This window comes from Equus quagga, chromosome 1 (genome assembly GCF_021613505.1).
Source record: "Equus quagga isolate Etosha38 chromosome 1, UCLA_HA_Equagga_1.0, whole genome shotgun sequence".
NCBI classification, from domain to species: domain Eukaryota; kingdom Metazoa; phylum Chordata; class Mammalia; order Perissodactyla; family Equidae; genus Equus; species Equus quagga.
The window spans coordinates 136,538,376-136,551,258 of NC_060267.1; the positions used below are offsets into that span (position 1 = coordinate 136,538,376).

At 41.3% G+C, this 12,883-nt stretch overlaps 1 protein-coding gene across 7 annotated transcripts in view; it reads right to left on the reverse strand.

Annotated features, from left to right (window-relative positions):
* Positions 1 to 12,883, reverse strand: part of DAG1 (dystroglycan 1) — a 58,983-nt gene that overhangs the window by 21,182 nt on the left and 24,918 nt on the right. For 3 of the 7 annotated variants that reach the window (XM_046663053.1, XM_046663036.1, XM_046663069.1), the window contains one exon: positions 10,857 to 10,889. The exons of the other annotated variants lie outside the window; for them this stretch is intronic. The gene's annotated coding sequence lies outside the window, so the exon portion shown is untranslated. The remainder of the gene's footprint in view (positions 1 to 10,856; positions 10,890 to 12,883) is intronic. 7 annotated transcript variants of the gene reach the window in all.

A 12,883-nucleotide genomic window follows, 5' to 3' on the forward strand; every position in this document is an offset into this window, starting at 1 on the left:
TTTTATTTTACTGTATTTTGAGGAAGATTAGCCCTGAGCTAACTGCTGCCAATCCTCTTCTTTTTGCTGAGGAAGACTGGCCCTGAGCTAACATCAGTGCCCATCCTCCTCTACTTTACTTTTTTTTCTTTTCTTTTTTTTTTTTGAGGAAGATTAGCCCTGAGCTAACTGCTGCCAATCCTCCTCTTTTTGCTGAGGAAGACTGGCCCTGAGCTAACATCCATGCCCATCTTCCTCTACTTTATACGTTGGACGCCTACCACAGCATGGCACTTGCCAAGCAGTGCCATGTCTGCACCTGGGATCCAAATCAGCAAACCCCAGCGCCGCCGAGAAGCAGAACGTGCGAACTTAACCGCTGTGCCACTGGGCCGGCCCCCATCCTCCTCTACTTTATATGTAGGACGCCCACCACAGCATGGCTTGCCAAGTGGTGCCATGTCTGCACCCAGGATCCAAACCGGTGAACCCCGGGCCACTGAGAAGCACAGCATGCGCACTTAACCGCTGCACCACCAAGCCGGCCCCAGGATTTCATTTTAAAAGACATCAAAAAACACTACACATAAAAGAAAAAAAACAAATGAACTTCTACTTGCACAAAGATGGAGAAGATGTATTTTTTTCCTAGTTTCCCACTAAATACAACAAAAATCCTAAATGTTATATATAAAATAAACATGAGGTTCTAAAAAGTCAAGAGAAGAAGGCAAACCAGCTAGGGACCCCAGGACTCAAGGAAAGACACAGTAGTGAATTCCCTGGGTTTTCTTTTGGCCTCAAATATCCCAAGATTGGAGCTGAAAAAGCTGGCAACTCAGAAATGCCAACAGATAAGACAAAAAAAAGTCCCAACAAAAGTCTGCTCTCTTTAGCCAAAGGAACAGGAAGGGGGTAGCACAGCAAGACAGAAAACATTTAGACAATACCAGCTCTATTCCAACCAAACACCACAGAAAACACTGTGCCTCTACTCCCACCCGCAACAGCAAAGACCAAATGGGAACCTAGACTTCCACCCTCATGAGACTGTAACAAGGCACCCTAATATCCCCACTGGGGTAGCATCAGAGAAGGCCAAGAGAGCTGTGACTTTCACCCCCACTGCTCAGTAACTATGTGCCATCCCTCTAACCTCCTCCTCTCACCCCTTGGTGTTGGTGGAAACCACAGGGTGAACCTAAATTTCTATGCCCACCCAAGCAGTAACAAAGAGGTTCTCTCCCTCCCTGTTGGGATGGTGTCAGAGGAGAACTAGTGGAAAGTCAGAAGTTTCACCAATGCTCAGTAGTAATGAGGCCTAGGGAACTAGAACTCCCACTCCTGTCTGGCAGTAAAAAGGACTTCACTCACCTTCAGGTATCAACAAAGGCTGAGAGGAGAACCTGGACTTCTACCTCCACTTCCCAGTAATCAGCGAGCACCTCCCTTCCCCTTCCTCTGTCAGAGGAATGTCAGAAAAAGCTAGCTAAAACATAATCCAGAGTTTCAGAACAAAATACAAAATTACCCAGGTTTCAATCAAAAATCACTCATCATACCAAGAACCAGGAAGATCTCAAACTGAATGAAAAAAAGACAATCTACAGATGACAACAGAGAGATGACAAAGATAGGCAGAAAGTAAAAGGATGGAAAAAGACATATCATGCAAACATTAATTAAAGGAAAGCAAGAGTGGCTATATTAATATCAGATAAAGTAGACTTCAGAGCAAATAAAATTATCAAAGACAGAGAGGGATATGATATGACAATAAAAAGGTCACTCTACCAAGGAGAATAGCAATCCTAAATGTATATGCACCAAACAACAGAGCTGCAAAATAAGTGAAGCAAAAACTCATAGAATTGAAAGGAAAAATAAACAAATCCACAATTTAAGCTGGAAACTTCACCACCACTCTCAACAATTGCTAGAACAACCAGAAAGAAAATCAGCAAGGATACAAAGAACTCAAAATACCATCAGTCAACATAACCTAATCAACAATTATAGTGTACTCTGGGGGCTGGCCCCGTGGCCAAGTCGTTAAGTTTGTGTGCTCTGCTGCAGGCGGCCCAGTGTTTCGTTGGTTCGAATCCTGGGCGCAGACATGGCACTGCTCATCAAACCACACTGAGGCAGCGTCCCACATACCACAACTAGAAGGACCCACAACAAAGAATATACAACTATGTACTGGAGGGGCTTTGGGGAGGAAAAAGGAAAAAATAAAATCTTTAAAAAAATAAAAAATAAATAAACAAAAATAAAAATAAAATGGTGAATTAAAAAATCTCAAAAAAAAGCAAAATAAACCAAAAGCAAGCAAAAACAAGGAATAAAGAGCAGAAATCTATAAAAGTGAAAACCAAAACAACAGAGAAAAATCAGTGAAACAGAAAACTGTTTCTTTGAAAAGATTAATAAAATTAGCAAATCTCAAGTAAGACTGACAAAGAAAAAAGAGAAAAGACACAAATTACCACTATCAGGAATGAAATAGAAGGTATCACTACAGATCCTACAGACGTCAAAAGGGATAACAAGGAATACTACAAACATCTCTACACAGATAAATTTGACAATTCCTCGAAAAACACAAACTACCACAATTCACCCAATATAATACAGATAATTTCTAATAAGGAAATTGAATTAGTAATTTAAAAACTCCCACAAAAAGAAATCTCTAGGCCCAGATGGCTTCACTAGTAAATTCTACTGAACATTTAAAGAAGAATTAACACCAATTCTCCAAAATCTTTTTAAGTAGGAAAGAACACTTCCCTATTCATTTTATGAAGCTAGCATTACCCTGATAGCAAAATCAGAGAAAGACAGTACAAAAAAAAAAGAAAATACAGACCAATATCTCTCAGGAACACAGACACAAAAATCACATTATCAAATAAAATTTAGAAATACATAAAAAGAATTGTACACCATGACCAAGTGATATTTATTCAAGGGATGCAAGGCCAGTACAGTATTTGAAAATCAATCAACATAACCCACCATATTAACAGACCTAAAGAACAAAAATCACATGATCATATCAATTGACGCAGAAAAAAGTATCTAGTAAAATTCAACACCCATTCATGATAAACACTCTCAGAAAAGGTTAGGAACAGAGGGGAACTTTCTTAACTTTTTAAGAGCACCTACAGAAAACGTACAGCTGACATCCATAATGGTGAGAGATTGAATGCTTTCTCCTTAAGATCAGAAACAAGGCAGGGATGTCTGGTCTCACCACGTTTATTCAACAGAATGCAAGAAGTTCTAGCCAATGTAACTAAGGCAAGAAAAGGAAACAAAAGGCAAATAGATGGGGGCCTGCACCGTGGCTGAATGGTTGAGCTTGCACACTCCACTTTTGGTGGTCCAGGGTTTCACTGGTTCGAATTCTGGGCACGGACAGGGCACTGCTCATCAAGCCATGCTGAGGTGGCATGCCACACAGCACAACTAGAAGGGATCTACAATTAGAATATACAACTATGTACTGGGGGGGGCTTTGAGGAGGAGAAGAAAAAAAAAGATCAGCAATAAATGTTGGCTCAGGTGCCAATTAAAAAAAAAAGGCAAATAGGTCAGAAAGGAAAAATAAAACTGTCCCTATTTGTAGATGACAAAATTGCTTATGTAGAAAAATCCCAAGAAATCTACAAAACAAACTCCTAGAACTAATAAGTGAGTTTAGCAAGGTCACAGAATACAAAATCAATATACAAAAATCAACTGTATTTCTATATGCTAGAAATGAACATGTGGAAACCCAATTAAAAATATAATACCATTTAAATTGCTCAAAAAATGAAATACCTAGGTGTAAATCTAACAAAACATGTAAAGGATTTGTTTGCTGAAAACTATACAACATTGGTGAAAGAAATCAACAAAGATCTAAACAAAAAGATACATTTTGTTAATAGATTGGGAGGCTCAACATAGCAGAGATGTCAATTCTCCCAAAGTGATAACACAGGTTTGTAATAGGCTAGATAATGGCTACCCAAATATATCAGGTCCTAATCTCTGAAATCTGTAAATGTTACTCTACAAGGAAAGAGTCTTTGCAGATGTGATTAAATTAAGAATCTTCACAAGGGGAGATTATCTGGGTGGGTCTTAAATCCAATCACAATTGTCATTATAAGAGAAAGGCAGAGGAAGATCATACACACACAGAGGGAGAAGGGGATGTGAAGGCTGAGGCAGAGATTGGAGTGATGCGGCCACAAACCAAGGGTACTGGCAGCCACCAGAAACTAGAAAAGACAAGGAATGGATTCTTCCTCAGAGCCCACAGAGGGAGCATAGCCCTTGCCAGCACCTTGACTTTGGACTTCTGGTCTCCAGAACTGTCAGAAAATAAATGTGTGTGCTATTCTAAACCACTAAGGTTGTGGTAATTTTTCTTACAGCAGCCCTAGGAAACTAATTCAAGGTTTAAGGCAATTCCTATCAAAATCTCAGCAAGAATTTTTATAGATATAGACAAGATTATTCTAAAATTTATATGGAAAGGCAAAGGAACTAGAATAGCTAAAAATTCTTTTTTTTTTTTTTTTTTGAGGAAGATTAGCCCTGAGCTAACAGCTGCTGCCAATCCTCCTCTTTTTGCTGGGGAACACTGGCCCCTGAGCTAACATCCATGCCCATCTTCCTCTACTTTATATGTGGGATGCCTACCACAGCATGACTTGCCAAGTGGTGCCATGTCTGCACCCAGGATCTGAACCTGCGAACCCCGGGCCACCGAAGCAGAACGTGCTCACTTAATCGCTGCGCCACCAGGCCGGCCCCTATTTCAAATTTTGGAAAAGAACAATAAAGAGGAATTACTCTACCTAATATCAAAACTTAGATAGCTACAGTAATCAAGACTGTATTGGTGGAGGGACAAACACATAAATCAATGAAACAGAATACAGAATCCAGAAATAGACCTAAACAAGAATGCCCAACTGATTTTTGACAAAGGTGCAAAAGCAATTCAATGGGGAAAAAATAGCTTTTTCAACAAATGGTGCAACCCAGGTGTCCTTCGATGGGTGAATGGCAAAACAAGCTATGGTACATCCACACCATGGAACGAGCAATAAAAAGGAATAAACTACTGATACACTCAACTACTTGGATGAATCTCAAGGGAATTATGCTGAGTGAAAAATGCTAATCCCCAAAAGGTTGCATACTATATGATTTCATTTCTTAACACTCTTAAAGTAACAAAATTATGGAGAACAGATTAGTAGTTGCCAGGAGTTAAAGAGGGGATAGGGCATGAAGGAAGTAGGTGTGGCTGTAAAAGGGCAACGTGAAAGATCCTTTTGGTGATAAAAATTGTTCTTTATTTTGACTGCATCAATGTCAATATCTCGACTGTGATATTGTACTACAGTTCTGCAAGATGTTACCATTGGGGAAAACTAAGTAAGGGTACACAGGACCTCTCTGTATTATTTTTAACAACTGCATGTGAAGCCACAATGATCTCAAAATTTTTTTAAATCTAAAAAAGATAATTTAAATTAGAATTTTAAATTTCTGTACAATAAAGGACACCATAAAGAAAGTAAAAACAATCAACCACAACCTGGGAGAGAGCTTTTTCAATACAAATGACTGTTAAAGGATCCCTATCAAAATACATCAAGTGCCCTAAAACAACAAAAATGGGTTGAACACAGTAATTCACAGAAAAGAAAATCTGAACAGCAAACATACAAAAAGATGCTTGACCACACTAGTTATTAGGGAAAAGAAAATTAAAGCAACATGAAAAACATTTCCACATAAATCAGAATAGGCGAAAATGTTCACATGTGACATCACTGAGGGGAAGGAACTGCATGGCTACTGGTGGGAGTATGGGCTGGTCCAACTACCTGGACCCACCAGCCCAGCTGGGCCTTTCCACTTCTAGGCACACCCAGAGGAACATGCAAACATACATGGAGAGTCAGAGCAAGCAGGTTCATTGCAACACTAGAAAGCTGGAAACAACCTCACTATCAACTGAAGAAAGCACCAACAGGTTGTAGTACGTTCACAGCATAGAACTCTGTAGGACAATTAAAAAGAACTAAAACTACAAAAACCAAAATCAGTCAATGTCAAAAAACGTTCAGCAGAAAGAGCCCATTGCATAAAGATATTAATATCATTTATACAAAATGTTTACAAATTGTTTATAGATTCACATGTATGTAATAAATAAAATTATCCCACGATGGTAAACACCAAATTCAGGGTCGTGGGTCACTCTAGGAAGAGAGGGCAAAGGAAAAAGGAGGGGTTCACAAGGGTCTCCAAACTTATAACTGCTTTACTTCCTAAAATAGGATCTTATAAAAATACAAAACATTAAGGTATGACAAAGCTGGGCAGCAGACACTCAGATTAAGTGTAATGTTAGTCTATGTTCTCTGCTGAGTATTTGAAACACATGAAAGGTGAAGAGCTTGGCTGAGCCCTGTGATCTCAAATAAAAATCCTAAAATGGCCAGCACCTCCTGCTCTATTTTACCTCTCTGTGTCTTTTCCACCACCTTCTCAAGACTGGAAAGCCCTGTCCTCATGTGTGTTTCTGGCATATTCTGAATGGCATCTAAAATCCAGATCCCAGCCCCTGGGGCTCCTGCCCTGTCCCAACTCTACCCCATGCAGCACCCCCATCTCTGTCCACCTCTATCTCTTGGTGCCCATGTCACTCAGGTTTACATAGCCCCCCTGAGAAGAGTCTGCATGCACCCCTAGTTCCAAGGACAACACTTGCTCCCTAAAGACTCAGAAAAACACATGGAGCTGCTCTACAAAAGTAAGGAGAAACGATTTGAAATTCATCTACCTTAGAAAGTTAATGAAGATGTTTTATCATTTGGCATGATCCCACCCTCTCATCAAAGCTAGACAGATACCAGGTTTAACAATGTCCTCCTTCCTGTTTCTATTACCTTATTTCACTACAAGGTCAAATTCATGTGACCAGGCAGCTCTCACAGAACTTCAGACCCATTCCTCAATAGGGACCTCTCCTCCCCGCCAACGGGAGATGGCTGGGTCACTTTTGCCCACCACAGACTTGCCAGCAGTCTTAAGTGCCACTTCTCCAGGGGGACACCAAATGACCACAGACTTAAAACTGATGTCCTGTGGGAATCAGTTCCAAGAACCACTTAACTTCTAGTGACTTCTGCAGGGTCCTCTACTAGGAAAGACAAGGAAGGAAACCCTCTGACTCCTCAACACCCAGAGTTCACACTCTGGGTGGAGGCCTTCTCAGACTCCCATAAAGTGCCCCAAGTTTAAGGTTTTTCTTCAAACTCTTTTCTGTGTTTCTTTTTACATCTCCCAGTTTCTTAACTGTCTATGTTTTCATATCCCTTTTATAGTTTATCACTTAATTTTTAAATTTTTCTAGGTCTTGAGTTTTATAGTATCTTAAATTGTAACTTTAGAGCTTTCTTTACTGTTGTATAGTGCTTCCTTTAATGGCCCTTTCATTTCTTATACTTTTAAACTCTTATTTAGTAAATCGCTCAGCTCAACTAACACCCCGGAAGACTAAGTTATAGAAGGGCAGGGACACATCTGCTGCAATCAGTGATGTATGCCAAGCACACACACAGCACCAGACATGCACCTAATGAATGAATGAGGAGAATACAACTTTTTTTTTGGCTTCTTCCATGTCTTAACTCCTTAGTTTATTTATGTTTCTACTTATTAGATCTAGCTGATCTTTTACTTTTCTAATCTTATTCTCCATTTTTAAAGTTTCAGCTTATTTGAAAACAGCAACAGTATGAGACACACCCTGTTCTACCAGGAACATAAGCTCAGTCTGCTATCTGAAGACACATGACGACACAGGGTATCTATTTCATGGGCATGACTAAGTGCTCCGCATTTAGCAAGCGGGCGATGCCCAGGGCACAGCTCCAACTGCTTTGTGTTGATTTTCCAGGGTCTGGGAAGAAAGATCTTTCTGCAACTTGGCAAAAAGCAGTCTTGTGTCTTTCTGATGCTGGCTTCCTATAAGCAAGGGTCACATCTCTCCATGCTAGGAACTTGGCAGGCTGCATCCACACACCTGCATTAGGACATCCCCTAAGGAAGGTTTTTATACATACTCATACACACTCACACCCTTGATCACTCAGAGATGGAGGCACTGTAGAGATCCTCCTCCTCATTTTTCAGGGACCAAGGCCCAAAGAGAGATAACACTCAACCACGGTCACACACAGCCTGTGGCCAGAATATACTGGGAGGAGAAAGTGCTTAGGAACCAGAGAAAGATTACAGCCAGAGTCACCCAGTCTTCCTGACACAGCCACCCATTATAACACTGCACACACATACTCACATTATACCCTCTGGAATACCAGAAGCGCTCAGGGCAGCTCAAGAGTATGTCTCAGCTGAACTTACCACAGTCTGGCTGATAAAAGCTGCTGAAACTCTCCTACCGAGAAATGGGTAGTTAGAATGGGTAACTCATTCCTCTGTCCCAGAACCCAGTGCAGTGCCTACCACTAAGTCTAGGTCCAGCAATGTCCCAGACTCCAGTGAAATCCAACTCTGTAAAGAGAGACCTTCCCAGAGCCTTCGTGAAGCCCCTGGCATTCTGAACACGTGCTCAACAGCCATGGCATACAGTATGAAAATGGGCATAGCTGCCAGGCTGCAGTTTCATCCCCTAGTCCCAGACATTCCACCCCTGGGGGGAAGAGAAACCTTAAAAGTGTTAATGCCTGCAAAGTGTGGACACAGCAGAGCCCTTTGGCACACTGCTGCCCCAAAGCAGCCAGTCAGGCTGCCCTCTCCCTCTTCTCTTGGTAAAAGCCTGCACTTCTGCCCCAAGAGCCACCAGTACCAGAGAAGAGAGCCCCACAGTATCCTAGATACCGATCCCACCCCTCCCTGGGCCAGGTGTATTTTCAACACCTAATAGCACCACCGAAGCAGCACTTCCGCAGAAAGCTGGCTGGGGGTAGAGGAAGAATATCTGAGCAGGGGACTTCGACCAGGCTCCTGGGGTATGGACCCTCAATGATGAAATGACAATCTGGAGTGAGAAGCCCAGGGAGTCCTAGACCCTAAGACTCACTTCAGAGAAATCAGAGCTAGTTGTAGGTGGAACCAGCAACCCCCTGAATCTGCCAATGGCCATGCCAATGCTTCTTTTCTCCAACTGTGACACTGGGGACTCTCCACTGATGGGCAGAAGTAAAAAGTTAAGTTTTCAGCAATGCTTAAAAGGTGATGGTCCTTTGTACACACCAAAATACATAAAATCTTCCTTCAAGGCACATGTATTTAAAGTTTACCAGATCAGTCAGTAGGAACACAACTAGGAAATCAAAAGCATTAATACAGGGACAGGTGAGGACCCCAAGCATCTGAGGCAGAGTTCAGTAGGAAAGAATCCTTCTGGCCCTCTTGTCAACCAATACTAATCCCTATCTATATATGACTGAAGGATGTGCCTTATATGGGGGAGAGTGGGAAGGATATATGCCCACCAGGCACAAAGCTTTGTGACTCTACTCTGTGCAACAGCCTTGGGTCCCTGGGAACTGGAAGACTTCTCTGGAATCCCATCTCCAGGGGAGCAGTAGATCTATTCCACTCAGGTTTCCTGCCCAAAGCTAATGATTGCCCCATGCATGCTGGAGGCTCAGTCAATAAACACTTTCCACTCAATAAATGCACAGAACAAATGCATATGTGGCACCAACTCAATTCATAGTAAACAATGTTTCCTCATATGCAGAAAAACACACAGAGAATGAAACGTTAAGATATGTTAACTAAAAACACTGATAGAACAGCTCCCTACTAGTTTTTACTTTCTAAGAATGAAGGAAAAGTTGTAAGCTTCAACCCATTATAAACCACATAAAATGAGGCAGAGGTAGCCCATCCCACCACTCCCAGGAAGCCCCACTCTCAATTAGTTATGTTACCTAAAAATAGTACTTAAATTGTCAAATTGATACCATTTGCCATGGTAATTAAAACATTTAAGGAAAATGAGATTTTCCTTTTAAAACCAAGCTAAAATAATAAAATTACATGTCCCTGTTTTAAATGGTTCTGGAAAATGCAATATCTGGAAAAGTCAAAAGCAAAAATCTTAACTGAAACAACCACTTTAGGTTCCATCTAGCAAAAGGCTAGACACTCAGAAGTTAAAATTAAATGTTAAATGTCAGTCTAACATTAATATAAGATTTCTAGAGGGTTAACCAGTTTAAAATTGTTCAATTTGATGGCCAACAGGATGTACTCAACACAATGGAAAACAATAGTGTGAAGTCATTGTTTATTTGGGCTCCAAATATCAAAGACAGGCAGATTTCTCTCTTTGAGTTAAAAACAGGCCTTTTTAACTCCTTGGCCTCACAGGAAGGTGTTGAGCTAAGTCACTGGTAAAGATTCAAGGTGTCACCCTAAAATCACTCACAGCTCAGGAGGCAGACGAGGTTCCCCTGATATGAGGCAAATTCCTGCCTGGCCTTGCCTGTGAGAATCTCACCAGAGATGTGGAGGCAGCCCATGAAGACATCATCAGGGAGCTGGGGAACCCAACAAAGGAGTCAAGGGTCACACACACAGCAAGAGATTTAAAAGTAAAAATATGTGGGAGAAAAGAACTACTACCTCTGAAAAGCAAGCACTACACAACAGTATCAAAGAGAAAGCTACTTTGAACACTTTTCTCACTTGGAAAACTCTTGCAAATTCTCACTTATCACAGATACCAAAAGGAGAGGTCCAGGAAGGGCAGTGGTTTCTGCTGATGGTGGTTTGGCTTTTTCAACAAAGGCAGGAAGGAAGCAAAGGTTTAATACCTGGGTACAAACTCACTCAGGTGCAAACATGTCCTAGAGGAAGAGAAGAAAGAGAAGGTTCAAAACCTAGGGCTTAATGGCCATTCTCCACTGGACCGTGGTTTTCAACCTGGGTAGATTTTTAACATCTTATGTGAGAAAGCTCACTGAAAAACAGTTCCTTCTACACTCCACTGAACTCCATATGTTCCTGTTAAACATTACTCACTACTGAACTGTACACTTAAAAACAGTTATGATGGTAAATTTTATGTTATATGTGTTTTACCACAATTTTTAAAAAATTTTAATGGTTAAGATGGTAAATTTTATGTTATATATATATTTTACCACAATTATAAATAAACATTAAAAAATAAGCCCACATTACTCAAGAGTCACATCAATTAGACTTCAGAAAAAACACTTATGTGGCTTAGGTCCATTGGACCTTTAATCACCATCCTTTTAATCACCGATGCCCAGGTAGGGCACTGAGGACAGAAAAGGATAAACTGAGCCCAAAGACAAGGACCAGGCCTATCTGTCCATTTGGCTGCAGCAGCTGGATTGGGAGGTGGGGTGGGGGTGTAAGTGCAAGAGGTGAGAGGCCAGACTCAGCGGAATCCAAGTGAGAATGAATTACCACATCTACTTACCCACGTGGCATCCAAGAACTCAATTAAAGCAAATTACAATTATCTCAAGACAGCCCAACAATAATTAACACTTCAGTGCATACTTACAGACTACCTACCCTGTGCTAGGTGTGAAACCTCATTTGCTATGCATGCAGTCTTCCTAAATTTCATATAAAAATATTCAATTAAGATTTACATATATTACTATATCAAAAACACAAGAGGTAATAAACTAAGTACTTATATATTATAAACAGGCATTTTCCAAGTAGTCACTTACTGGAAACTAAAAGTTGCCTTCTGACTCCCTAAATTTCCCCTGGCTATCCAACCCCCTCCTCATCTCAGTACAAGAGTAGAGTTGGGACTACACTGTGAGGGCAGGATGGTCACTGTCTGTCTAGGTCAAGGCTGGATACTGAGGGCTGCCAGAGAGAAAAGGAAGGAGAAGAGGTCCACTGAAGCAGTCTTGGCAGCATACGCTCTTCTGCCCTCTCCTCCAATAGATGCCTAGCACCAAGCAGGCCCTTGGCAGACATGAGAGTATAGGTAAAGGGTTCCCACTAAATGCCCGAAATGATTCACCAAGCACAAAAGCAGTAATCACCTGATTTCACACTTTGAAGTCAAAACCTGAGCTATCTGATATCTTTTCCATTCTACTACAACAGATTAAAAATATGTGCCATAGCTCAAAACTGACTTCAATGCTAATCTGACTTCAATGAATTACATTTAGAAAAATGTGCTGACTGCTGGTCTTCCTGACCTAATTGGCTAATCAGACTCCAAAGAGAGGAGTGAGGCGAAATACCAGACTAGCCCCAGCCACCCCCAGCTCCCTACTCAGGTCCCCCCTTACCACAGCCCTTGGCACTGCCAGCAGCCTCACAATATAGGCCTCAGAAGCCAAACAGGGGTATTCTGGCCCCTGTTGACTGGGAGTCCTTGTACCCTCACTGTAAGATGCCACTGTACCAAATGTTTATCCAGGCAAATACCTCAACCTTCAGTGTTTAAAGTTGTGACCTGTTTTGGGCCACATTCTTAAGGCTCGCCCATCAACATTTCAACCATGCCAGAAATTGCCAAATCAACAAACTTTGCTTATAAAAGGACAAGACACAACTAGCACTTACTCCCTTTGCTCAGACTGTCTTGCTAGCAGAATTTCTTCCCTCCCACACGTGGCTCTAATCGGCCCTTCTACCTACCTCAGCTTTGCCACAGCTACAAAATCTAAATAATTACAAATTTCTCCAGTAGGTTTTAGGGGTATGCTTCTAAAAGCTGGAGCAAAAAAGCCAAAAGATGGCCTTACAGACTTTTGGAACCCCTGTTCTGCACAGCCACAGCCACTCTACAATCAGGCAAAGCAGTGGTCAAGGCCAATGCTGTACAGAAAAA